The sequence below is a fragment of the Neopsephotus bourkii genome, unplaced genomic scaffold (genome assembly GCF_033783945.1).
Source record: "Neopsephotus bourkii isolate Nb327-2 ecotype Australia unplaced genomic scaffold, CSIRO-AGI_Nbou_v1 NB_1526, whole genome shotgun sequence".
Lineage (NCBI taxonomy): Eukaryota > Metazoa > Chordata > Aves > Psittaciformes > Psittacidae > Neopsephotus > Neopsephotus bourkii.
In genome coordinates this window covers 2,084,268-2,110,309 of record NW_026902002.1, presented here as the reverse complement: position 1 = coordinate 2,110,309, position 26,042 = coordinate 2,084,268, and the positions used below count along the sequence as shown (strand labels likewise).

Here is a 26,042-nt window from a genome sequence, read left to right as displayed (position 1 = left end):
GCAAATGTTTGCTTCTGATTAGCACTGACTTGCAATACACACATCCAGCCTGTGAGAGCTGGGGAAGATGAGCCTTTGGAAGAATATAAGACAATCAGTTAACAGTGCTTAATACCTGTTGCTTAACAATATTAAGACTCAATTTTCATTCTACTTCCCATTGGTGTTTTTCCTTATTACTCTATTGTTTTTCCATTATTTCTGTTCAAAGAAGTAAAGACAGTAGATGAAATGTTAAAATTACTTAGGATTTTTCAACTGTAAGAGTACTGCACAAGCAACATTAAGAGTCTGATTTCATTACAAGAAAGGATATTTGGATAAATCAGAGATCCCAGGGCAATTCAGGAGCTTGGAATTGCAGAGGAAAGAAAGATTTGCCATTCTTTTCCAAGAATGGTGAAAAATAGTGCATGCAGCAGATCTAGGAATGTTCGTTTTATTTTCTTTCACTGTTCTTTTTCTCTCCATTTCTGGAAGTTGCCTTTTTAATTTTGAAGCATCATTTTGCACTCCAAATAAGTGGTTGTCATCATCACAGACTCTAGTGCTGCTGCCGGAGTGTTTGCACCACAGTGTAGACAAAAGTAGGCCAGATCTCATCTAGCTACATCTGGAAAGGAAAGCAGCCAAGCTGAGAAAGGATGGACATCTGCACAGGCTAGCCACCAAATTCAGACAACTCAGCACAAGCTGACTTTTGCATTATCACAGCTTTACTGATGTGATCCCCTAAACAGCAATGTTCCCAGAAAACCAGAATACAAGAGTTCAATGTAGAGGGCAACAAGCATTGTGCCTGTGTTAACAGTTTTCTACAGGGGACTATTATGTATCCAAAACCAGGAGATGTGCTGAAGCTTTGAAACACAAGAGAAAAAAATCCAAACCCACAAAGCCAAGTTGATTACTTTCTGAGGAGAACCAGAGGTGGACTCGCAGTGGGCAGCAAGGTCTGCCATGTCCCCCCAGGGCAGCAGCGTGGAATTGCCTGCTACACCACAGGCCAATACACTCAACAATTTGCAGTCCTACCCAGTTTCACTCTGCTGATAGTGCTGGATGAAAATGGATTTGTCCACATAACCATGGCTAAATCTGCACAGTCCTTTCTCCAGCAAATGCCTTCTAAAAAATTTGGAAGCAGAGCTTTTCCATCAAGCCAGCTTCTGCATCCTACACCTATGAAACCAACCTGCAATGTCTGGCATCTTGTCATTACACAGCCAGAGAGCAAGAAACACACAAACCTTATTTGAAACTTCTTTTTAGTAATGTTTTACACAGCTGAGTAAAATTCCTTGGGATATTCAATCTCACTTTGTTCCAGGGAACCACCTGCCAGAATAACTGATACGGCGCAGCCTCCCTAGGCAGGTGATGTCAGGGTTGGCAATGCTCACATCTGACACTCTCCAGGCAGGATATTTCAGGCTGATGCTGACATCCTATATATTGAGAACTTATAGCCAAGCCATCTGTATCAATTCTGTGATACTTCTCTGTTCAATAGGTGGTGGGTCAAGAAATTACAGGAAGTCAAGTGGCCCCAATCTCCTACATGGTTATTAGATCAAACCTGAGTCATCGCTCTGCTGGCTCAAATACATGAGAAAAGAAGAGCAAAATTCCAGTCACTCAAACATATAAAAGCAGTTAAAAATGAAAGCAAAATTAAGCTGGTTAAGTAATGAGCAAAAAAGCACACCTATTTTTCATTCAAGTTCTTTGGTAATTCAGAGGCTCACAAGTCTTCGCTGTTTCATGATAGATCGTAAGACCTCATTATCAAAGCTTATTTTAATTCTGAGCAAATTAAGACACACATTAATGTAATATTTGCCTGTGGACTTGCATAAATGATTTACTTAATTTATTCAGTTAAAGGAAAGGACTGAACTGTATGGATTGTAAGTGATAAATGTAATGAAAATTGAGAATTTCCACTGACCTATTTCAATTTACCCTGACCTTCCCTCCTTCCACACTTGGCAAAGTGGTACCTGCCCAGCTACCTTTGCTCCCATCACTGCTCTGTTCTGTAACATTGAAAACTCACTCCTAACATCAGTCACAAGCTAAAAATCACTGTTTATGCTACATCAACATGCTTCAGGGCACCAGCCAGCTCTGATGGGTGTGAGTCAGAGGAAACTTCTTCATAGCATATTGTAGTTTCTTCTATCTTCCCTAAAGCATCCAACACTGGATACTGTCACTGGCAGCATACCGGAGAAGAATGATTGCTAGTCTTATCTGGCATGGCAATTCGTATTCTCCTAACAAGTAACAAGAGTTGTAAACATCTCTCCAAAGCACTGCTTAAAATATGCACCCTTAATTGCTCTGCCAGTGGCCTTCTGGAATCCTGTAGAGATGTTCTACCCACAAGAAGGATATGGTGTGTCAAATAACCGGATTCCTGCTGAATAAAAATTATCATCAGAAAAGTTTTAAAAAATCATGCTGGATATCAGACACAGCTATGCTCACTTTTTCATCTGCACAGTATTTGCATTGTTCACAAACAAGGGCCTAGTGCTGCATAACCCAGGTAACTAGTGCTGCATAGCCCAGGTAACTCCAGGGAATAGACTTCGTCCTATTCAACCCTGTGTATAATATGCAAAGTTACCAGCCTGCTTAGTGCTACCGCATCCCTTTAAAAATCAGGAGAGAAATGTGTTTTCGAGTTTGCAGCGGTCAGAGACAGAGGGGAAAATGTTCTAACTTGGAAAACTGGCTGGCTGGAGTGTGTGAACATTAATCAGAAATAAATAAGCAATATCAAGGTATGCATTGCACTGTTGGCCTGGACCATGCTCCAGTGTTTATTACTGCCAAACATATTCACTAAAATAGGAAATGTCTGCAAGCTAAGGATCTCTCAGCACCAAAAAAAGGAGTTGAGACAACAAGGATAAAAGGCTGTGATGGGAGGGAAAAAAGCAAGCATAAAGAAAATGCAAGGATATGAGAAAAAGTGGTAATGTACTCTGGGGGATAAAGGGAGAGCAAAGCAGAATGTGTGCAAGGGTCTGTGATGAAAGAGCTTCAATGACTCCCACTTCCTTTCCACTCATCCAGTCCTAACAGCCAGGGACAAAATGAATAAAAATCAAATCAACTGAAGGAAAAGGAGAAACAACATTTTTCATTAGCTTTCATATCTGACCATGTGGTGGGAATCTCTGGAGAAGGGGTGCAGCATACAATAGCCTGGTTGCGGAGCTGCTGTCTGTGCCACAGACAGAGTGAGCAACACATTAAATAGAAAAACAAAAGATCAAATGAATAGGCAAGTGCTAGAATCTTAAAAATCAACCAGCTGCTTTATCGGGAATCAATTTTGCTCCCTTAGGAAAGAAGTAAGATAATGGAAAGACTTAGATCCGGAAAAGAGCCCTGCTTCTGAATTCTGTACAGGAGGGCAGCATTAAAGAACACCCTCTGGCAGCAACTCAGAATAAAAATGACCAGAACCAGGCTGAAATGGAATAAAAGCAGACAGTACATTTCTGTGCTACCACTAAAATGAATAGTTTTAATTCATGTGATCTGTTCATCTGCCTCTCTCACATGGTATTTCTCTTTAACATTACCCTCTGTTTCAAATCAGATAATTTTGCTTCCTTCTTTGCAAAACTGTAGGTTCTGCCTTTCTACTGCTACTATCAAACCTTGTCCCAATCCTTTTCTAGGCCAATTTCTCTGCTACCACCTAGGCCCTCATCTTCTCACAGGTTTCCATCCAACAGCAATTATCTAATTAATGCTCCTTTAGAAATAGCCATAAAACAACACAGCAAGCAGAACAGTGACTTCTAGATGTATGAAACCACATCCTTCCTCTTTCCTTGCCTGCTTCCATGCCCTCTCCTGTCTGCTGGATCTCTACCACATGCCCACTTGGTCCATCTCTTTTCCATGCTGGAGAGTTCTGGCCCATTCTACTCAAATCACCAAAAGTTACAGACACACCTGGTGACAAAATTCACTTGTGTTTCTTGCAAATGAGGTCAGTGCTTGCTTCCCTCAAGATCAAGTCTGAAACTCACAGAAAGGTGAAACAACACTCCCCAGTCTCCTAGATTAGAGTTCGCCCAAGGATAGCCAAGACTTCACTGCACATGATGCCCCACAAACAACCTTCAGCTCAGCTCCAGGGGTGACAGTATCCATCAGGAATGTGTCAGAAGTACTAGTATACCCTGAAAGTGTCAAAGCAGAGATGATGAAGGTTTTATGCTCAAGACTCTAGTGTATTATTTTGACCCTCTTTGCAGCAGGCACCAGCCAGCAGAGATCTCCTTCCAAGGCCTGCTTTCGTTAAACTGTAACAGAAGTTTACCGAACGTTCATTCAGTTCTCTGTGTTTTTTGCCCTTTTTGGCAGGAAAAGGTGCTTTTGATAGCTCAGCTGTTTAATAAGGAAATTCCTCAGAGGGTCTTTGCTGAGAACATACAAAAATCCACTGACAGATGCTGTGACGGTTGCTCGTTTTCGGGTTAGTGTACAGTATCTGGAAAGAAAGCACTTCAGGAAAAGGTACAGTATACTAAACACAGGCCTGGTTCCAAAGCTTACATTATAGTACAACACATGGTATAGAGACAGCACACTCTCACCGCAGCTACCTGCGTAGACAGGCAACCCCAAATCCTCGCTATTGTGTGAGCCAGGCACAGGAGATATAGTTACACCCACAACAGGGGAGAATAGGACCCACACCACTTGCAGTGCTTCAAAACTACAACTCTGATAGATTCCTATATTGAAGGACACATCCTGCTTTTCCACATGGTGCAAAATGAAGCCAAACCGTTGCATTTCTTTCTACATCTTTAAAGCAGCTGTGAGACAGAAAGCTGTCTCTCTGAAGGACACACGCGGGCCCTCACACCACAGCATTGCTGTAATGTAATCATTTTTATAGCATCTTTGGGATAGATCTGCTCCAATTTACAGAAGGGGAAACTGAGTCAGAAACCTGTTTAGTGATTTTTCACAGAGCTCCCCACTGCAGAGCAGGATGATGATCACTCTGGCTCTTACGGACTCCCTCTCACTGAAAAAGGTGTTTACATATCATCCCATCCACTCCAGCAGCAGGCGTTTGCCTACCTGTCTATACAGTGGCTGCAGTCCCCGCCATGGGCGTACTCTCCCCTTCTCCTCTTCTTCTAACCTCAGGGCAGCTGCATTGCTTCGGTGGGATGATCTCTATGTATGAACCCTATTAGGCCTCGCACTGAATAGGTTGCCCAAGGAGGTTGTGAATGCTCCATCCCTGGCAGTGTTCAAGTCCAGGCTGGACGAGGCCTTGGGTGATACGGTTTAGAGCAAGGTGTCCCTGCCCATGGCAGGGGGGTTGGAACTAGGTGATCTTAAGGACCTTTCCAACCCTTTCCAACCCTATCCTATGATTCTATGATTTTGTGAAGGCACTGTAAAATGCACATCTCCCTTCAGGCAGAGAAAAGACCTGGTCTGCCCTGCCAAGTAACACTGCTGCCAGGCAGCTGCAGTTGACACCAGCACAAGGTCTGTGCTCCAGACACGTGGCCCCCGTCTCTTCCAGCAGCCAGCAAAGAAAGTTTTTGAATGAGAGTTCATAAAGCACCTGATGTCAGCCTAAACTAAAAGGCAACAAAACAGTCACTTCCAAAAAACTGGCTGCTGTAAAAAAGAGATGAGATTTTGCCATCCACTTCAGAAATTCCCACTACCAGGTGGTGACTATTTTCCTCACTTTACAAAAGCACAGAAACTCCCATCTTCTCCTCCCCCTGCCCGCGTCGGCAGGCTTGCATGGAAGTTTTCATATACACCCACATTTGTCTTTCCTCGCATGGTATTACAGAAACATTTTGTTTTGCTCTTTTCATACGCTACGTTCCTAAGCTTTTCTGTCAACAGTGAGCTGCATCCCATCGTAAGCTCATATGTGTAGTCAGCTGGTAGGCAGTCATCAAATCCCACATACAGCCAGAGCCTGGTAGTAAAGAAGAGGATCAGTCCAAAGCATTGACACACGCAAGCACACAGACACACACGTGCCTTTCCTGCCTTCACTGCCAAGGCTTTTTGCCCATCTTAATCCCTGCATAAACCTTTCATGTGTGTAACAAAATTTCAGTGACATTTCATTAAGGGTCACGCAAAGATGTGTGCACCAACAACTTGGTCATGCACATCTTGGAGAGCCTGGCTACCTGTACCCACCAGTGCCATGCACACTGAGAATTAACACATGGGTGGAGAAACTGATCACTGGTTTATGAAACATGAAAGACAGAGGTTTTGTGCACTTAGAGCCCCAGCTGCTGTACTGAACAGGAGACCTTCAGCAGGGGCACGGAACCACAGAAGGGGAAGAGCAGCAGTGCTTGCCTGGAAGAGGTAGCACTTGTGCATTTTTTCACAATTCTAAAACTCAGCAGTGGCTGAGGGGTTGATATCTAAAGTATCAAAAAGAGAATTTTCTTTCTGCCTCTAGGGAAAATATCATCCCAAGAGCTAATTTTTATTTAAGCAACTGTAGAGCGCAGCCTAGAATAAAATTGCCATCTGAATCTTAATTATACCTTCACATTGAAACACTGTAGTGAATTACATGTAAGAGTAAAAAAAAAGGAGTGATATTAACATATAATGAGCCTCATCAATTACTATGGATCAGGAAAAGTAGCCCCCATATTGTTGAAATGGCTTAATTTACATGACTGGATGATTCAGATGCTTCTCAGTCATTCATTCAAATGTCTCCACAAGTTACAGCCACAGACAAATGTCCTGTAGCAGGCTTGGCCTTAAATAACTAAATTAAATCCACTGTTAGTTACCCTCTTATTCTGCAGCAGGGAAACTGAAGAGATTTCCTACAGTAAGTCTGGGGAGGAACACAGATCTCTAGCCACTACTGAGCTAACTTTATAAGTATACAAAATTAGTATGATTTTTATAATGCAGCAGTATCTAACTTGCAAATTTAAGACTTGCTTCTCATGAACCAAGGTTCAGCCACCTGTTGGAAGCAGGAGATGTATTTTAGCAGTATAGCAAGGGATGGACTTCAGGACTGGGATCTGTGTTCCCATCATTTATAGAGGAGCCCAACAACTAATAAACCAGCCAGAAAACAAATTAACTAAACTAAGAACTAAGGCTGTGTATGCCTTTGGGTTTAGTCTCAATTCAGCCACTGGCAACAAGCAGCTGACAGATCTGGGACTACAAAAGCACATAGGGGAATCCACACTGGGATGTTTCCTCCAATTTTGCAAGACCCTGGATTTTCTTGGCCATTCTCAGTTTTCCCCAGCTGTAACTGCATCAGTTGATGATGACAAACAGCAGAATAACAGGTACAAAGATACAAGTCAGGAGATGCTCAGCATTGCTTTGGACATCACATTTATCCTCTCTGCTTTAATAGTCTTGCTCAAGAGTTACATTATTTCTCCGCTTTGCAGGGACATTAGGAAGATCCATTTAATACTGTTAAGCAGATTAAGAAGTTGGATGAGTATCGATCACTGAGCTCATTCTGACTTTAGTACTGTACACAAATATAGGCCAGTCTTCAAGACACTTTTGATGATCAGTACTGACCGATTATATTTAATGAAAACTATTTTAGAAACACATTTGAGTCAGGTAACATTCATTCATGTCCAGATTCAATCAGCAAAGGAGCAGGGGAAAGTTTGTTTCCTTTTCTGCAGATTAAAGGTTGTGTCTGCTTTGAAAATTAATCACTTTCTGCTGTCATAAAGTGCATCAAGAAGCAAACTGATGGATTGGCATGAGGTTGACTCACAATAAACAGATACCCACATGCCTGCAAGCACTTGTAATGATTAAGGATGGAAAATGACTTTCTAGAGGTACGTGGAGTAATGACATGGGGAAAATACCATCATGAGTAATGACATGGGGAAAACAATGGCAAAAATCTTAAAGTGCATTGTGGAGTGTTTATTAGAGAATGGGACAGAGATAAACTTCTAAAGTAAGCTCTGAACATTTCATCACTTGCAACTGGATATAAACAAACTGGACAAAGCACCTGAGAACATACTGTCAAGTGTGTTCATGTTCTGGCAGGCAGATCATTTACCTGACCTAAAAAGCTCCTTTTCCACCTGATAGTCCATGAAGGCCCACTGGAATTGTTACTAGCCCCTGGTCCAGCAAGACCCCCCTTACTTCTCCTGGGCTGTTCTGGGACAGAAAAGGGGAGGAAGGACTGCTGTGTCCTGAAGACACTGATATTTCTCACAAGCAGAACCCAGACATGCACTGTCCCCCTCCCCATCCACCCCTTCCCATCTCAGTCATCCTGTACAGAAAAGAGACTGCAGTCATTTATCGCCTTAAAAAGCTATCTATCTGACAAAGTGACTGCCTGGCCGTGTCCTGGCTTTAAATGAGAAAGATGGCAGGACATTCACTACATCCCTATGTATCCCTTGTTGTCCGCAGACATCCTTTTGCCCTACCTGAGTCCCTGCAGTCCCAGGGATGCCCTTGTTGTGGGCAGCATGATAACAAAGTACAGATAATGACTCCAATTAGGAGGTGTGAATGTCATTCCACTCCCTCTGCTCCCTTCCAGGTCACTATGAATGCGTTTGAAAACTACTGGCACAGCAATTTAAGGATAATTCACATTTAATTTGCACTCTGTCATCTCTGTTTTTTTTTTCCATAGGCTTTAATAGTTTAATTTAACAGTCTTAAGCACTGTCTATATTACCAAGACATAATGTGTATTTCAGATTTGAGCAGCTGCATGCCACAAAATAATGTTTCACATTTATATTGTGTCTTTCATGCCAAAGATGTTTAAAAACGCCTTGATTACTATATCTACACCAGAATTAACTCATCCATCACTGAAATGCAGTCACTTCTAGGTTGGAAACCTCACTAGTCTTTAATAATTTAGACAAAATAGAGCAGAATATTCCACTGAAATGAGGAGGCAAGTTGAGCAGGTAAAATTAAGTTATCCAAAACTGCCGTTGGGCAGGGCTGTCTCCTATGCTCACCCTAATTACAGGAAGTTTTTTATGACTCTCAGATATCTAATCAAATTGCAGTACCCGTGGAAACTGATTCCTTTATACCAGCATCAGTTTATTATCGGTTGAGTGAAGGAAGGCTCTGCCATCTGCTGCACAGCTCAGCAGCACAGTTCTACCTCTCCCTCTGCCACCTCCCCTCCAGGTCAGTAAATCCCAATCTGATGACAGTCAGAATGAACCCTCGAAAAGATAAAGAGTGAAATGTTTGTCAAAGTTTCTCACTCCAGCAGTGCCTAAGCTAGGCCCGTAAGAAGACACCCACTGATGTCAATATGCTCTGAATCTAGCCCTAATGAAGCACAGCTCAGCTCTGCCCACCAGCCCCTATGCCTGCTAGCATCACCACCTGCCAGTTTTCAGAAGACAGCAACTTTCATGTCTCAGTGAGCTCTCTGCTTAATCTTTCAGCGATTGGCATGGGAAGGATCTCTTACACATGTAGATAGAAACCATCTGGTGAAGAATTTGGCTCAGGAAGCAGAGTCCCACCTGCGTTAGCTGTCCCACAACCCCTGCTCCAATCAGCGGGAATCCATGGTGTTACAACCTCTCCCCAAAATGTCATGCTCTCCAGGCCCTGGCAGCCATAGAAGGTGGAGCTTTCCCATGTAGTTTCCCAGCTAAAGCTGTTTCTCACTGCGCATTTTTGTGGTAGTGGTCCAGGGACCAAGTAAAGTAGCAGGGAAGTGGGTGGAGAACATATGTGTCTAACTTAATAAAGATTCTCACTATTTGCAAGCACGTTATCATCCATGTTCACCACTTATCAAAAGCCTTTCATTTATAAAGTCTTTAAAGCCTAGTTTAGCAACTTGCAATCACAGTGGTGGACTTGGCAGTGCTAGGTTAATGGTTGGACTTGATCTTAAAGTTCTTTTCCAACCTAACCCATTCCATGATTCTATGATCACTTGAATCATAGAATTACTTGCTTATTATTATATTGTGTAAATGAAGCACTGTGTCATTTAATGTAAAATATTTTTTCCTCTCCCTGTTTCATCGCTGTTTTTAAAGCCATTATGACCAGGCATTTTTCTCAACCCATCTTAAAATGCACACCACAATATCTATGGCCAAAAGTAACACTGTTCCTGGGATTTGAGAATAGCAGTGAAAGAACAAAGATAATAAAGCAGCCTTTCCATGTACTTGCTGCCTCCAAGGTTTCTAACAGGGCTGTTCAGACCATTCTCTCTCCCCAGGGAGAGTCTCGATGTCCCTTTATATCCAGGAGACATAAAAAGGAATTTGTTCATTATTAATACACTGTCTCTAAGAGGCTTTTCTTTGTAATCAAAGTATAAGTTCTGCGGTGGAATTGATATATGTGCAAACACTGCACCATCAATGTTTGCATTATGGGTGAAGGCATGGTAACAAACAATAAGATTTGTGGCTGGGGGACTGGTCAGGAGTTGTGGCCATTTCAGGCAAGAGAGAAAAATATTTGCCATTTAAAGGAAGACTTCCTAGGGACTGTATTTTACTGAGCTGCCAGAATGCCAGTAGGGGCAGCTACCTGCCTGTGTACATGGCACAGAAATGTATATTAACTCAAAGCCTGGCATTTATCAGGACATCCTGCCACCAAACTACACCTCCAGTGGGACTTGTGGCAGTGGGTCTCATGTTCATCACTGGGGCCAGTATTTCACAGACACGAAATGAGAACATTAAAACACCTGGAGTTAAACCAGAAGGAAAAATAAAACAGGCGAATTAAACAAAGGAAACTAGTCCAAAGTGCAAAGCAGAGAGATGAGGTTCAAAATCTGGAGCAATTCTAATCAGGGTTTTGGTTCTGGCTCATCTGTAATTAAAATTAAGTACAAATCTGCCTGAGACAGTCAACAATCTCAGCTGTTTCCGAGATCTGGCTTTCATTAATTTCATTAACATCTTAAATGCATTCTTATTGCTTGTTCATATGCTGAAGAGCAAGCGAAATAACAACACACCATGAACCAGTTTATCTTTGTCTTCACAGAGGAGCAGATGTGGTATCAGTCCCAGGGGCATGCAGCCCTTTTGCATGGAAAATGGCAGTGAAGGGAGTTGTGCAAGTGTGGAAATCTTTGACACAAAAAACATATAAATTGAAACTAGCATTTCATCAGTGCCTCATGCACTTTGGGGAGCTTCACCAGCATTATTAGTATTAATCAGTGTGACAATCTCCAGTTTAACTTGCCAGTCTTGTTTCAGAGAAACAGTCAAAAAGTCAGAACTGAGGTGGAGTTCTCCCAGGTACCTGTGATCTGGTAGGCCAGACCTGAGGATCCTGCAGGAGGTTCATGGAGGCACAAATATCACAGACCATGTTCCTGGTCAGTGCTATGCATTTAACATGTTCTAGTTAGGTGTGTGACCCAAGATATAATGGCATTCCCGCCCTTTTCTTTCAGATATTTAAAAGCAGGGTGAAAATAGGAACTAGGAGGCTGGTTCCTCATCTCTCTGAAACAAAGTCATAGCAGCCAATAAGATGGATTCCCCATGTGCTCCCCACTGCTCTGCAGGTGATATGTCCTCAACCCAGGTGCCAGAATAGGTAGCTTTGTGTTCACAGCCCCAGCAACCTTCAGTGGCGAAGTGCTCCCATCCACAAACTTCACCATGGCAGCAGGACAGGCAGCAGCAAGAGAAAACTTGCACTCGCCAAAGCCAGATCCATGCTCCACTGCACACACCACTTTTGAGGAGGTGAAACAAAGCCACTTGCAACCTACGTCAGGGCATAGAAACTCTGGACAAACTTCTAATCAACTTTCATTTTATCTAAATTCTTTTGCTGGACTGCATCTCTCTTACGGAGTGAGGCAAGTTACCAGCGGAGCGACTAGAGGGTGCTACAACACATATGGGCCTTAGTCTCTGACCGCCTGGCATTCAGAAATTCCTGGCACAAATTAACTGTTCAGCTCTGTGATGATGCCGATTTGCTCCACTTGGCATAAACAGATATTTTGATGCATTAGAGACAATAGTTTCTGGGACCTGTCATCCTTGGGTTTTCAAATCCACTGGCATGTTTAATAGCAAAAAAGATGAAAGACAAAAATAGCCTTATACATACAAAAACCTCCATGTCACAAATGAAAATTCAGTTTAATTAAGCCAACTCACATACATTATATTCCGCCCATAAAACTTAATATCACCTAAAAATTCCCATCAAATGCAAATTTTCCTCAGTGATTTATTTGTGCAATTGTGAGACGGGGAGAAAGCACACAAAGCAGTGGGAGCTGCAGGCTGAAGTAAACAGTGCTGTCAGAATATGCAAAACAAGGGAAGAACACAAAAAGGAGAGAGAGAAGGAAGGGACAAACATTCTCTGGCTGTAAAGTTATTGAGTGTTTAGAGCCAAAGAGGAGTGGAAAGCTTGGAGAGGAATTTCTACACGTAACCTACAGACTCTACCCTATTTCCATTTGAAGCGTCTCTCCCATTTAGCTAACAGATGAAAAATCTTTTTGGGGGTAGATGTAGGGTTAGGTTTATGGTTTTAAAGGTCATTGCCTAAAATCAGCACCGCAATGAGCAGAAAGGAGCTTTGCAGTTGGTCAGCTTCAGCATATCCCACACTTTGAGGAGTGTTGGCAGTGAGGTAATCCCCTAGGAATGTGTGTGCGGTTGGATGGCTGTGAAAAGAGAGCGGTCAGCTACCAAAGCTCTGTGCTGAATATTCACGTCACACACACACAATCATTTTTCTTGTTAAGTATTGAGAAGAATGGGAACATTATAAATGCAGTATCTTTTCTGGTTACAAGTTTAGCTGGTTTAAAAAGATCTGTTCCCTCCCTGCTACTCCACTCCACCAGCTGTGCTCCATCTCCATCCCCAAACCAAAAGTGTGCACGCAATGAACTTTGTAAGATACAAAAAATCAGGGAGAAAATTAACCACAACTGAACAGAAGCTAAAGAATAAGAAGTTTAAAAGATGAAAACAACAAACTGGCATAAGCATTTTAAGGTTAATTGTCTATAGAAAAATTACACCTTGTTGAACTCATAACCCCATGCCACATCCTTGGGTTATTATCCACATATAGATCCAGATCCATGTTATATTACTCAAAGCAATTGTTTTACTCTCTGTGTATTGAAGAGTCATTACAGCTACAGCAGATGTTTTGCCAGTGCCAGGTAATGTTGGTAGTGCTGGCTGTTGAAAATACCTTTATTTGCCAGAGGCACTTAGCAATTTGTTGCAGTGAGGACAGAAAAAGAGTGAGGATCATGCACTGAGGATCAGGCATCCCAGCCCAAACTCAAGCACATCGTGGAAAGTTTTCCACTCATTTTGGTGAGTTTCGGATGAAGTCCTAAGCAAGAAAAAAAATGCAATATAATACTTCCAGTAATTTTTCTGATTATTTGCTAATAAGAGTAGACAAACATTTTTCTTGGGTTTTTTTTCTTTTTTTCTTTCCTGTTTCAAATGCCTCTACATTGCATTTATCTGTCTACTTCCATATATACTTGCTCATCCCATGCTTAGCTCAGTGGGCCCATGCTCATGCAGTTTGCGTGCATGGAAACAAAGGCACTGCACAGAAATAATTTTCAAATTAATGATTATCTACAAAAGAAGAGAATTAGACCAGTGACATCCCTTGTTTGAAAACAGGTGCTTTTTTGATATTTTCTCAAAAAATTGCATATACTTATATGCACAAGACTACATGAAGTTTCTAGGTCACTAGACTCCTGATTACCTTGAATGGCACGTTTAAATACCAGTCTCTGCTCTCTTGCAGGAAACAGCCAGCTCAAACTTGCAATTCTTGACCCACTCTAGTACTTTAAACTTATTGTTTAACAAAAAGAAAGAGGGAAGGATAGCGACAAGCTGCCAATCCACTTCAAAACTTCTACTATATTTGTGGGTAAGCAAAGTCCAAAAAGCTTTAATGCATGTGCTCAGAGAGCTTAAAACTCATTGGAAACAATCCTCCCAGAACTAAGCAGCAAAAGACTCAAACAGGTGCTCTCTATCATGGAAAGAATGCAAATTTACTGCAAATTTACTACAAATTTAGCCTTTAGAGTCTAAACATACATATAGAAATGTCCTTACAGCAGTAACTAAGTCCAGAACAGTGTTTTTTGACAATCTATATAGCACTGGGAAACATCCTGGACAGGGTCTGGTGCTGTTTACTTCCAGCTGAGGACTGCCCCACAGTTTACCACCTCTCCCTCAGAAGATACTATCTCTACACATGTATTAACTGACCAAACCTGAAAATCCTACTGTGTTCCATTAACTTCAAGCCCTCCACTTTACCAGTGGGAAAAGTGAGATACAATGCTGCCAAGAGACTTCTTAGGGTCCTTCCACAAATCTGTAACTATAAGGTACAATGCCCTCGTCTCTTGGGGAAATTAATTCCTATACGAGACTATACCTGAATGCTGTCTCCAAGTACTTCATAGCAGGATGTGAACTGCCCACTCATGCAGGGAGAACAACTTCTTCACACCATGTTAATGAAGGTCCTTAGGTCGCACAGAGTCTCTCATTTCTATTGTTACCACCATGACTACAGCAAAGTCTGCTCATTCTTCAACTTCCTAAATAGCTGCACTCACTGGATTTTCTGCAGATGATCCATCTCCTATACAAGGTATCCAGGAAGCCTATTTAAAAACTGTTCATATGAAACTATGTTCATCATTTCAAAACTGCCCCAATTACACATGTTTGGTAGGAGACACTCAGAGGCTATGGTTAAAAAAATTATACTACTTAAAAGTTATTTTCCTTTCAACTATCTTATCAAGTTCATGAATACCTTCTGCTCTTGGTGGAATGATCCCCCATTAACATTTCAATTTATTATTGCTGTTCCATTAATGAGACCACAAAAAATGGAAATGAGGCCTATAAATATGCTAAGAGTTAAAGTCAGGAATCGTAACAGTGTGTGCACTTTATGAGTAATGTTTCGGTACTGCTAACATTTAAAATAGCATGGAAGGATGGCTCTGTAGCGTAAGTATCTGGCTTAACAAACAAAACACCCAAACAAAAAAAACCACCACAATTCCTGAAACTACAGGTTAAAGCATCAGCGGAGGCAACTCAGTCTTAACCCCTGCTGCAGCAGACGGGTAAATTCCGTGCAGTTCACCCTTAAAATGCCTTTGGGGAAGGACTTTCTCAGTGAAGGTCACTGAGACTGTTAAATTTCACAAAGCAGATTCTGCAGGAGGAAGGATTTGCCTTCATTTCCTTTGTTAAAAAAAAACCTCTTTCTATGCTCACGTCTATTTACTGCCACCACACCAAGCACTGGGGGGGAGTTGATTCTCTGATAGCATCTCAGGTCCTCCAAGAAAAAGGGCAGGCTATAAATAGAGAACTCCAGTTTTGGGAACCAAATTAAGATTCATTTGAGAAACAGGTTTATTGCCAGGTAGCCTTTCAGATCCATCAGGCTCCCACAGTTCTTCTGCTGATCTTTTCTCCAACTAACAGTGAATATCCTCCATGGGTCAAGAAACATCCCTATGCAAGTGGCATTACTGCACTTTGCATTTTCAATCACTAATATTCCACTTCTCATCTTACAAACTTTTTCAGAAAAGGAGGAAAACAGCAGCTTGTTCCCCTGGGAACAAAACCACAGAATGCCGTACCTCACTGAGCCATGAAAGGAACAGTATCTTCAGCGCAGGGATATCATACCATATCATGCTAACAATGTTTTTGTTTCTGCATTTAAGCTCTTGCTGGTGATTGAAAATGATCAATCCTCCCCTGTTTTCTGTGCCTAAGTGATGGCACTAGGGTGTGTGTAGCCACACTTCCACTAGCACTATCACCTTGCAAGGAACAAACCTATAATTATAAAATTGATTTTATAATCTATTTTCCAGGAAGCTCAGATTTCATGACAGGGATTGGCTTTGCACTAAGGTCCCACTACATCAGCGAGAACACTGCAGTCTGTGCTTTTAAGCCTTAACAGAAGAAATTATCTAAATTAGCCAGTTTGCCATAGCAGTAACAGTAAGTTTGAAAAAAAACCCAGACACCTTCGGTAAGATGAAATAAAATGAAAACATAAAAAGCAAACCATTTAATGAGAGAACAGGCTACTTCAATAAGTCTAGTTATTTGATAAGCAGACTGTCACTGTCAGCCTTTTATCATCTGTGAAAGACATGATGGATCTTCTCTGTTTGCTTACAATTTCAAACCTTTCCCTTCTGATCAACATTAACATTTTGCTCCAGTGCCTCTAACAACATGACTGCTAGCAACTAGTCCAGATTCTGCCCTGCAGGAAGAGTCTAAGAACTGACAACCCAGGCATGGCTCAGTAGCACATACATATGGCACACAGACTGGGGTGGTTCAAGGCTGTGAAATGTTCTTCCTCTTCTGTGCTCACCTAAAGGGAAGGAAAACGGCCCCTGCTGAGAGTGTATGCACATAAAACGATAACAAACATTTCATTTTAGCTGCTCTGAAAGAGAATTAGTCTGTGTATTCTGCACTGTTCCTACTGCAGCCGCTCAAAAGAGGTGGCTTTGAAGGGTTATTAATTCCCATATTAATGGTCAGCCTCCTCCTCATTACTGAAATATAGGCTCCCAAGCGTGTTTCAATCTTACTTCCCCACATCTCTTTCAATTCTTCTATTATAAGCAGATAAAAGTCATTATTTGGCTGAAAAGGACCTCAATCCAACACAGGCTCACAATACTTCATCTACCTTTATGATTCAGCTACACAATTTTCCTTCTGTGTAAAAAAAACTTGTTAAAAAAAAAAAAAAAGAAAAGAATTAAAAATGTACAGCAGGTTCCAGGGAAACCACTGAAATGGCTACTGCTTGTGTGCATTGTTTGTGCTAAACCAGTTAGCAGCCACTGCAGGGAAAGATTCAGATGTGATTTTTAAACTAGGCTAGTGAAAAATATTTCACCCTCCATCAGAGCTGATTTGAAAGGATTAATTCTCTGCTACACTTCAAGAGGGCAATGCTGCCAGATGTCATGAATCTAAAAGCACTTTCTGCAAAAACATAAGGCATTGAAAGAAGTCATGGGTACCTTATATACTGTGCAGCCTCCTTCGTCCGTTTGATGAGGTTTAACTACTAACTTTAGGGTACTACAAGAACAATCCCCTAAAATTCCAGGGAAATTTGACTGCTTTAACTGGAGCAAAGCAGAAGTTAGTTACTGAAGATCAGCTCTTCAGCACTGAAGTTATGTATGCATAATTATATACACATATATATATATTTAATGTAATATATATAATAAATGCATATAACATTTATGCTGGTTAAGGATCTAACATATACTATCTACAGCTTGAAAGATTATAAATAGGGCTATTTTTATATACTTTACCAAATATAAAACATGCGATTTAAACATAGGCAGAGATTCATTTCACCTGACTTTATTCACCTGAATGCTGGGCTAGGCTATGCAGCGAGGTGCTTGTTATGTCAGCAGGAGACCAGCACTCCCAAAGGTCCACTCTTGTTGCCTATGGGAACACCCGTCTGATGAGTCACCCTCTGGAGACGCTCATCGCCTTCCTCCACTACATAAACTGGATTATAATAGATTGTCCCAACCAGTTGTAACAAAATGTTCTGATAGCTATGCAAAATCCTGATCCTCCTCCTTTTCTCCCCCACTGTTTTGTGCCAGTATGAACCCACTGACTTTTGCAAGGTTATTCAAACTCACATCCATCTAGTTATGATACCCACTCCAAAGTCATGTTTGGCTGCAGTGAAAGCTGTTGAGGGCACTGAATTAAATTGTCCTAACTTCTTCAGAAAGGTGTCCAAAAAGCAAGAGACTCAGAGATCGTCCTTTACATGAGGCCTTTCATCCTTTTCATCCAGGCTTTGCCTCAACAACAAACTCTCAAAGTTGAGCCTGACACAAGACAACTCTACCACAAAACAACTGAGAAATACAAATTACTGTAACAGCCCCTCACCTCAGGATGAACTGCTCTGGATGTGGAGCAAAAGTAGATAATGTTCACACTTTACTGCATCACTTCCAGTGCATTTTGCTGAAGTTTTTGAAAGCTAGCAAGCTGCCTGTTTCTCTTTCAGTCTTCAAAAGTGTCAAGGCTGTATACAGAGAGACATATGGAAACAGTATCTGATCCAAAGCTAGAAACAGAAGAGCTTATTTCCCCTTATCTGTTGAAGAATCCAGTGAGCCTCTTAGGCAGGTAGTTGAAACCACAGTAAGGGCAGTAAAACCCTTCCCAGAATTGAAGGATCAGGAAGAAAGTAAGAAACAAGAGGAAAATGAGTATGTTTGAGGACAGCCTTAATCAAAAACGATGCACGGTATAGGTCTCTTAGCAGACACTCCAGCTCTTGGTAGTAGGACTGTTCCTGTTCTTGACTCAGCTGGGGCTGTGTTTGCACCTATGGGTACGTCTCTTCCCCACCTGCAAAATGGTGATAAATCCTTATGAATAAAATTTAGTAAATGTGAGCTAAGCCTTATTAGTAATAGGAAGGCACATTCTCCATGTCTTCAGGCAGGCAATACCCCAGGGAAATCAGCATGGGATTTCCCAGTCAAAAGGTTAGAGGACAGAGCAGAAAGCTGTGGGACAAAGCCTGCATAAAGAAGAAATGACCTTTCATGTATCTCTGGAATGGTGCAAAGTAATTCCCAAGTTTAGTGTGGCAAGGCAAAGCTCAGACATATTGCTCCTTTACAAACAGGGACATTTCATCGGATGACATCAAGGCAAGTTTTGCCTTTGTTTTGCCCTTCATAACTAAAGAAGGCATCCCACAAAACTAATAAAAACTCTTATTCTTTCATTATCTCCAAAGACTCTCAACCAGGAGCCAGCCTCTGCAGCAACTACCATTTTGCTCCAATCTGATAATGTCTTCTTCTCCCCCCTTCCTCCTCTTTCCCACCTGGGGAATTCAGCTGCTTGCAGAAAAACTTGAAAAGAGAAAAAAAAGGAATACAAACGTTGGTTTGCATTGCCCAGAAATGAGAACTGAAAAAAAGTGAAACTGTACGCCTTGCCCCTGGTGGCTCTGGGATTTGGAACCAAACCAAGGCCAAGAAAACAGAATATTGCTCTTTGTTAACCAGAAATAAATAAATAAAGGACTACTCACTCTTGCCCTTTGGGATATGTTTTCTAAGGAGGAAGAAATTCCCTGTGGAGTTTATTATGTGTAGACGGGAAGTGTGCCTCCTAGGGAAAAAGCACTGGGGATAGTTTTACCCTTGGTGATTTCTTTCCCCCCCTTCTGTCAGTACTTTATTCATTTTGCTAGCCTCCTTTCCCTCCCTTTTGCAATAAGTGAAGCCACACAAAGGAACATGCAGGTAATTCAGCCACCTAAAACTACACAGCATCTCTTTTCCTATATAAATGAACAGTGTGTGGCCTGGTTTCATTTGCAACTGTAAATGAAACAGGCCTACAACTGTGTTCATAATCCTCCTTAATTGAATTTCTGTGACAAAACCCAGACAAAATTATTACCCTCAAGTTAACAGTTTGCATGAAGTAGCCGAGGGTTCCTGGGAAGCTTTAAAACAAATGCGCGACAAAACTTGATGCCACAAAGCGGTTATTTGGTGTTGGTACTATTTGTTTGAATGGGGGAAGGTTTCCGTGGAGGAACAAGGCCATTTTAATATGAGGGACAGGCTAGGAATTCAACAAAGGCCAAGAAAAAGCGGCAGAAGCACTTGGATATAAATGAGCACACGCTGCTCACACCACAGCTATTGGAAGGAGGTGTTGTTGTTGGGCTCTCCTGGCTTTTTGAAAGGGCGGCATCATTCACAACTTGGTGTGGCAAATTAGGAGAGTTTCACAAATCCAGGAGGGCTTGAAGCAACTTTTTGGCTTATGGTGAAGTTCACACCCCACTGCAAGGGGTACCTCCTTTAACGCCCTCCATGTAGTAATTTCCTTCAACTAGATCACCAGTTATATGGTAAATACACAGAGCATTGGTAATGATGTCAGGCTGCTGGTAAAATATCTAGACTTATTTTTAAAATGTGAGAACCACTACTAAATGGATGCAAAAAGGGCACTGCCCTGTGAGGCACTCCCATTGCTTCAAGAACAGAATTAAAGCCTTTCCTATTACCAAAATTTAGTGTTAGTTATTCTTTCAGATGATACAGATGTTTTCTTGAACGCTTGGGCAAAGCTGGTGTGAAGAGAGATGTCTGTTTGCAACAGCTAATTTTGCATGTCATATGCTATGTACTTGGACGGACACCCTATTTCATTCCAGAGCACCATGCTTTAGTCATCTCTGTGTCAGCTAGTAACTACAGCAAGCTAGAAAAGTTATTAGGGATCAAACCAGACTTTTTATGATTCAGTTTACATAGAGCTGATCAGAGAAGGGAAAACCATATCATCCCAAGGCGATGTCTGCCTGAGTTACCACCCCACATGCTCATAGAAATTAATAATTCTTGCAATTTAAGCAGGAGTCAAGGCTATAAGGAAATGGGGAAAGCTGAGGTAATGGAAAGAGAAATCCTGTAGTTCCTCAGCAAGCGCCCATGTCCTGTGTGTCACCCAGCCCTCTCCCAGGCAGAGTTGTTGGAAATTTAGGGGTAGAGGAGGCTGATGGGGCCTCATATTAAAACTCACTCAGATTTCATTATTCAGAATGGAAGTAAAATATCACTAGAATTGATTAAATGAGCAATACAGTGCAGAGACAGGCAGGCAGAGACCAGTCCTCAGTTCCACAGAGCTTTGTGCCTTTCTGCTGCTGTGAGATGGTGTGTCCCTGTTCCCACACTCATTTGCAAGGTAGAGCTGGCAAAATGAGAGACCTCAGAAGAGTTTCCAGGAAATTTTGCCTCTCCCAGGGGGGCAGTGGGGTAACAACCAGGTGCTTCTGCCTTCCCCAGTGTCTCTGCTGAACCAAATGCTTCAGCAGTTGCATTAACACCTGGTTTTGAGAGAATGCTCATTCGCCCTGGAGTCCTGTGCCACTTTAAGTAACCTTTTAAAAACACCTTTTTATAGCTTGTGTGCTCTGCTTTTCCTCAGGCCACAAGTTAAACACACTCAACACCAGGGGCAGAGTGAAACAGAAATAAATAGATGTATATGCACATGCCTACCAACCCCCTATATACACACAAAGGATCAGGGCCAGAGATCAATGTCTTCAGGAAAAGGCATGAGGGGACAAATTCATCACAGTGCTTTGTCACTGGTGGCAAAGGAAAGAAAAAGGAACATTTAAAAGGGTGATGAAATGTTTCAAGAAAAAGCAATATATTTTTATGTACTTGTAAAATCCATTGGCAATTACTTTTCTGGTTAATTGTTTTCAACTTATTAAACTAAAACCTATTTGTAAAATCCAGACATATTCAACTGAAAGCCAGTACGCCATTTCAAAGAAAAAAAAAAAAGCAATACAAACCAGTTTCCATTACTCTAAAAGCACAGCACTTGGTATGGGGAAGAGAAATGGAATAGAGTGCTTGACTTTTCGAAAATGCACTTTGGAAAAATCATGTTACTCATACTCATTTACCTCCAAACTGCAGCTCCCTTCTTCCCTGGTCCTGTGAAAATGGAAGAGTATTTCGGCCCAATTATGCAGTGATTTAGAAATCAGCCTTCTGCTATCTTCCCCTGCACTTGTCATGTTGAACTTCTTCCCCCTTATTAGACCACTCTTCTTCTCATTAAATAGTCTCTCTGTCTCACTTGCCAAAGAACTGCCAATGGGCCCCTGATTTTACAGAAGAATAGACACAGCTTTAGCAATGGGAAAGGGCCTCTAATGTACCATGGACACAGCACAGTGAAGCATGGTAATTTGCCTGTGTTAATGATGCTACTTCACAATGATCAGGAAAACAAAAATCTTTAATAGCTAAGTGACACCCAGTCCTTCCGCAGCCTGTTGAATTCAAAAGCAGTAGAAGCAAAACTCAATGATGTCCTTTAAGAGACAATCTAAAAGTAGCTGCACGGTTGGTGGGGTTTTTTTTTTCCTAAATTCCTAATCTGTATGGAATCACTAAAATGGGTGACTTAGTGCTGGGAGCAGGACATAAAAAAACAATACAAGTGTTTCAGAATGTTTTTGCAGCTTAAAATCAAGGGGTAAGGGTAGGGAGGGGGGATAAACGAACATATATGTAAATGCTTTGTGACATACTATACACATGCATGATTCTCAGACCCCCAGATATTCTGCTCTGTGGGAGAGATTTTGTGCAAGATACTACTGAAAAGTGGGACTAAAGCATCATTACTTATTTTCTGCTTTTAGGTGAAAGGAGGAAGTCATTATCGCAGGAAGGACAGAGGGGCAGTCTGCATATGCCATTGCTTATGTCAGAGGATGTTCCAATTCCACAAAACACTGAGCTCTTGAATGTTAAATCAACCCCAAGAAATGTTTTCAACTTCAGTTCTCATCAGAAGCATTTAATTTCTTACAGTTGGGTTCCCCAGGCTGCCTGGCTAGGCAAAACACTGATTGCTTTGGCCAGTCAAAATCTGGTTGCCTCAAAAAGTTAATCTTCAAAGGCAACACTCAGTGGGAGAAATTCTGCCCCCAAACAAGACAGGCAGAACGGCACTGACTTTGATGACGTTTTTGGTGTGCACGAGAAGGAACCAGGGATCATAGGCAATCGTATGGTTCATGTTTGGTAATCCCTTGGCACTGTTGAAAAGCTGGAAAACAGACCCAGACATTGGTTCACGAAAAAAAAAAGATGAACAATATTTACAATATTGCTCATACAAGAAAAAGATTCTATGACATTTTCCAAGGGCAAAAGGAGTGATTTGTCAGACAGTTGCAGTTTCATAGATCTTTTAGCCATCCAATTGGCACACCCCAGACATTCCTTGTCCAAAACTTTTTGGTAAAGCTTTGCAAAACAGAAGCAGGATTTGAATTCAAGAGGGCTGCAGGAAGGCAGAATTATTGAAAAATAAGGAACAAGCCATTTCACTGCAACACTTGTCCAGGCTTTCTTTAATTCCTGATGTTCAACATCTAACAAACCCTGAGGTAAGTCTCTACCACAGTTTAGCACTAACTTTTGCTGTAGAGTGCTTGGGATGTTTTGAGGTGGTTTTTTTTTTAGCCTGTTCATTGTAGAGTTCATCAGTTGATTGTCTTATGAAATTATGTGCTTACCACAGGAAAAGTTTGTCAACCCAGGTTGAAAATAAGCACCTGAAGACTCTCTAAATACTTGTTTACTCAGTCTTGAGTAGCACTCAAGGGAAGTACTAAAATCTTCAAGACAAATGCCATACCACATATTAAAAAATCACCCAAATGTTGTATTGTTAAGCCTTTCTTTACAAGTGTGCCTGTTTCAGTTAAAAAACATGTTCTAAAAATTCCCGAAGATGCATGTTTCAATGGCTGGCTCAACATTTGCTTTGCAGAAAAAGTAGCTACCCTGCTAAGCAATGGGGTCTGGGGAGGGACATAAGAAAATCAGCATTTTGATGTCCCTTAAAGACCAAGTGATTTACTGTGATTCTAAACATTAACATTTTCTGAATGAATAATTTTGATACCTTTCATATTGAGTTCTGTGGACCTTGCCAAATTGAGACCATAATACTTATCAGCAATTTATCAGCAAAGCCATGGTTGACTCTTCAGAGGCCTGATATCTGAGACCTGTCCAGGCAATTTCCCTTTGAAGTCAAGAAGCCAAAGAAAGATTCCCAGCTGTGACCCAGCACAAATGCTTCTTGAGTGGGGCATTCAATCTCTCTCCCAGACATTACTCAAAGTGGCTTGGCTGTGTGAAAAAAGCATGTTGCCTTCCAGAGGCTGACGGCAAAATAAACCTTCATCCCTGGGACAGAATTCACTTCTGCAGCAGGAATGGAAGAGATGCTCTTCCAGACACTGCATATCTCAGATGGGCCAGGGCATAAAAGCAAGAGAACTCTCACTGCTAGATGAATAGCCATCTCCTCATTCTGCCAGTCCAGGGCAGTACCAACTCCTCCTTTGGGGCAGCAGAAGCAGTGGAAGGAAACACAGAGACAAGGGACAATGCAGCCCTTTTACTGAGGCCGTGGAGATCCCTGTGCTGCAAAGCCTTCAGCATTTCAGTGAGCACATCAAGAGTGGCCTGATGTCATGGCTACTCCCTCCTATGCCCTTGTCTAAAGCAACAGCAATGCAGCAGAAGCATGTGAAAAGACAGGCTGGATGGAGTACAGTTTCATATTAGTTCCACATGGTACAGAGTTTCACATAGTACACAGTTCCAGGGTTTCATCTCTGGGTGTCTCTCTTGAGTGTGAACAGTACTGCTCATGTACAGGACTGCCAACACCATTTGGTGTGGTGGAGTTGTACAAGGAACTTGTAATAGCAACTTAAATAACATCTACAATTTCCCCTCTAGATTCTGCAAGATGAGTACGTAGGTGCAATTATTAAGACTCATTAATTCTCAAACAGTGATATCTCTTTTGCTTGCTACTTGCCAGGCAGATATAGCCACCAGGGTGTGTAAACCACAGTTCCTATCACCCTTTTTTGTTCTTCACCTTCCTTTTACTGTGCATTTTCCTTGAGCTCTTTCTCTTTTGATCTCCTTGAGAAAAATGGCTTCCTTTATTGATTAAATTACAAATTCCAAAGGCAGGTTATTGAGTTATATGATAACACCTGACAAAAGCCATCAACTACAATTGAAATAAAAGGAAAAATTAGCACTCTCTTTATTACAAAAGATTTGGACGTTGAGTAGCTGACTGAATTAAATGGAGATTGAGCAGATCTGAGAGAACTGATTAGGAAAAACAATGCAGAATTCAGAAAAGAGGCACCAAAATTAACAACTCACTAATTTACCTCTAGAAAAATGTGGGAAAAGTTGAGGAAGAGAAGGAAATGGCATCTTTTTCAAGCATTCACAACCGGGAACTGCATCAAAGCTTGACTTTGTGATAAGACTTCTCAGATACCAAACTCTGACAAGCTACCAAAAGCCAACAAATACATGACCAGGTGAGCATCCCTTCAGGTTAATCTGTTCAGCTTCTAGTAAGCTTTTTTAACTAGTGGTATCACAAGTAAAATAAGGCTCTTGGCCTTTGTTCTGTGCCTGGGAAGAGGACTGCATGCCAGCTTTTGGTAAATACATCACTGCATTTTATTCAGTGCTCATCTAAGCTAATGAGGTATTTTTATTTCCCCTTGTGGCATTTCCTGCAGTACTGACAGATGTCTCGGGCTTTCTTCCTGCAGATTAAGCAACCATTATTGGAGTTCTTCAATGAACAAGAAGCTGATAAAGCAAAGTGTCTAAAATGTCATGATCAACTTCAAAACCATGTCATAATCCAGTCACTTCCTTGCAAGCTTGTTGCAAGGTAGAGTCTAGCAAAGATCACTTCTAGCAAGGCTCTGAAAAAGAGTATAAACATGGCTGTTAAATAAAGGTTGCAAACATGATAGTATTTACTTACAGCCTCTGCATTACTGAAGTGTCATATTCGAAGTCATGCTCCAGGGAAAATCCTCAGTAACCTGTGAAAATACCAGAAAAAGAGTGTTCAGTGGATATTTCTAAGTAAGTCTTCTATCTGATGGGAAAGAGAATTTAACATTAAATTTTGATATTATTTTTGAAACAAAATATAAACATGAAAATCATCTTATTTAACAACAAAGCAGTGTGAAAATTCTCCCTAATGCTCATCCAAAGGTTGCTTCAAAACTTGCTGCAGTTGCAATCATGTTCTTCGTATCTGCTTTCTCCAAAAATCCTAGCCTACAGATTTACTAGCAGCAAATGTTTGTAGAAACAATAAATAACACATTCAATCGAACTCAGAAATTGTGCAGCCTTGCCTGAACTTTTCACAATCCTGAATGCTTCATTCTCACGAAAGAGACAAGGAATTGAT

General features: G+C 41.4%; 1 protein-coding gene across 7 annotated transcripts in view; it reads right to left on the bottom strand.

The window, feature by feature from the left end:
- Nucleotides 1–26,042, bottom strand: part of SEMA5B (semaphorin 5B) — a 281,602-nt gene that overhangs the window by 169,218 nt on the left and 86,342 nt on the right. For all 7 annotated transcript variants that reach the window (XR_009727959.1, XM_061370066.1, XM_061370069.1 and 4 more), the window contains one exon: nucleotides 25,602–25,662. The gene's annotated coding sequence lies outside the window, so the exon portion shown is untranslated. The remainder of the gene's footprint in view (nucleotides 1–25,601; nucleotides 25,663–26,042) is intronic.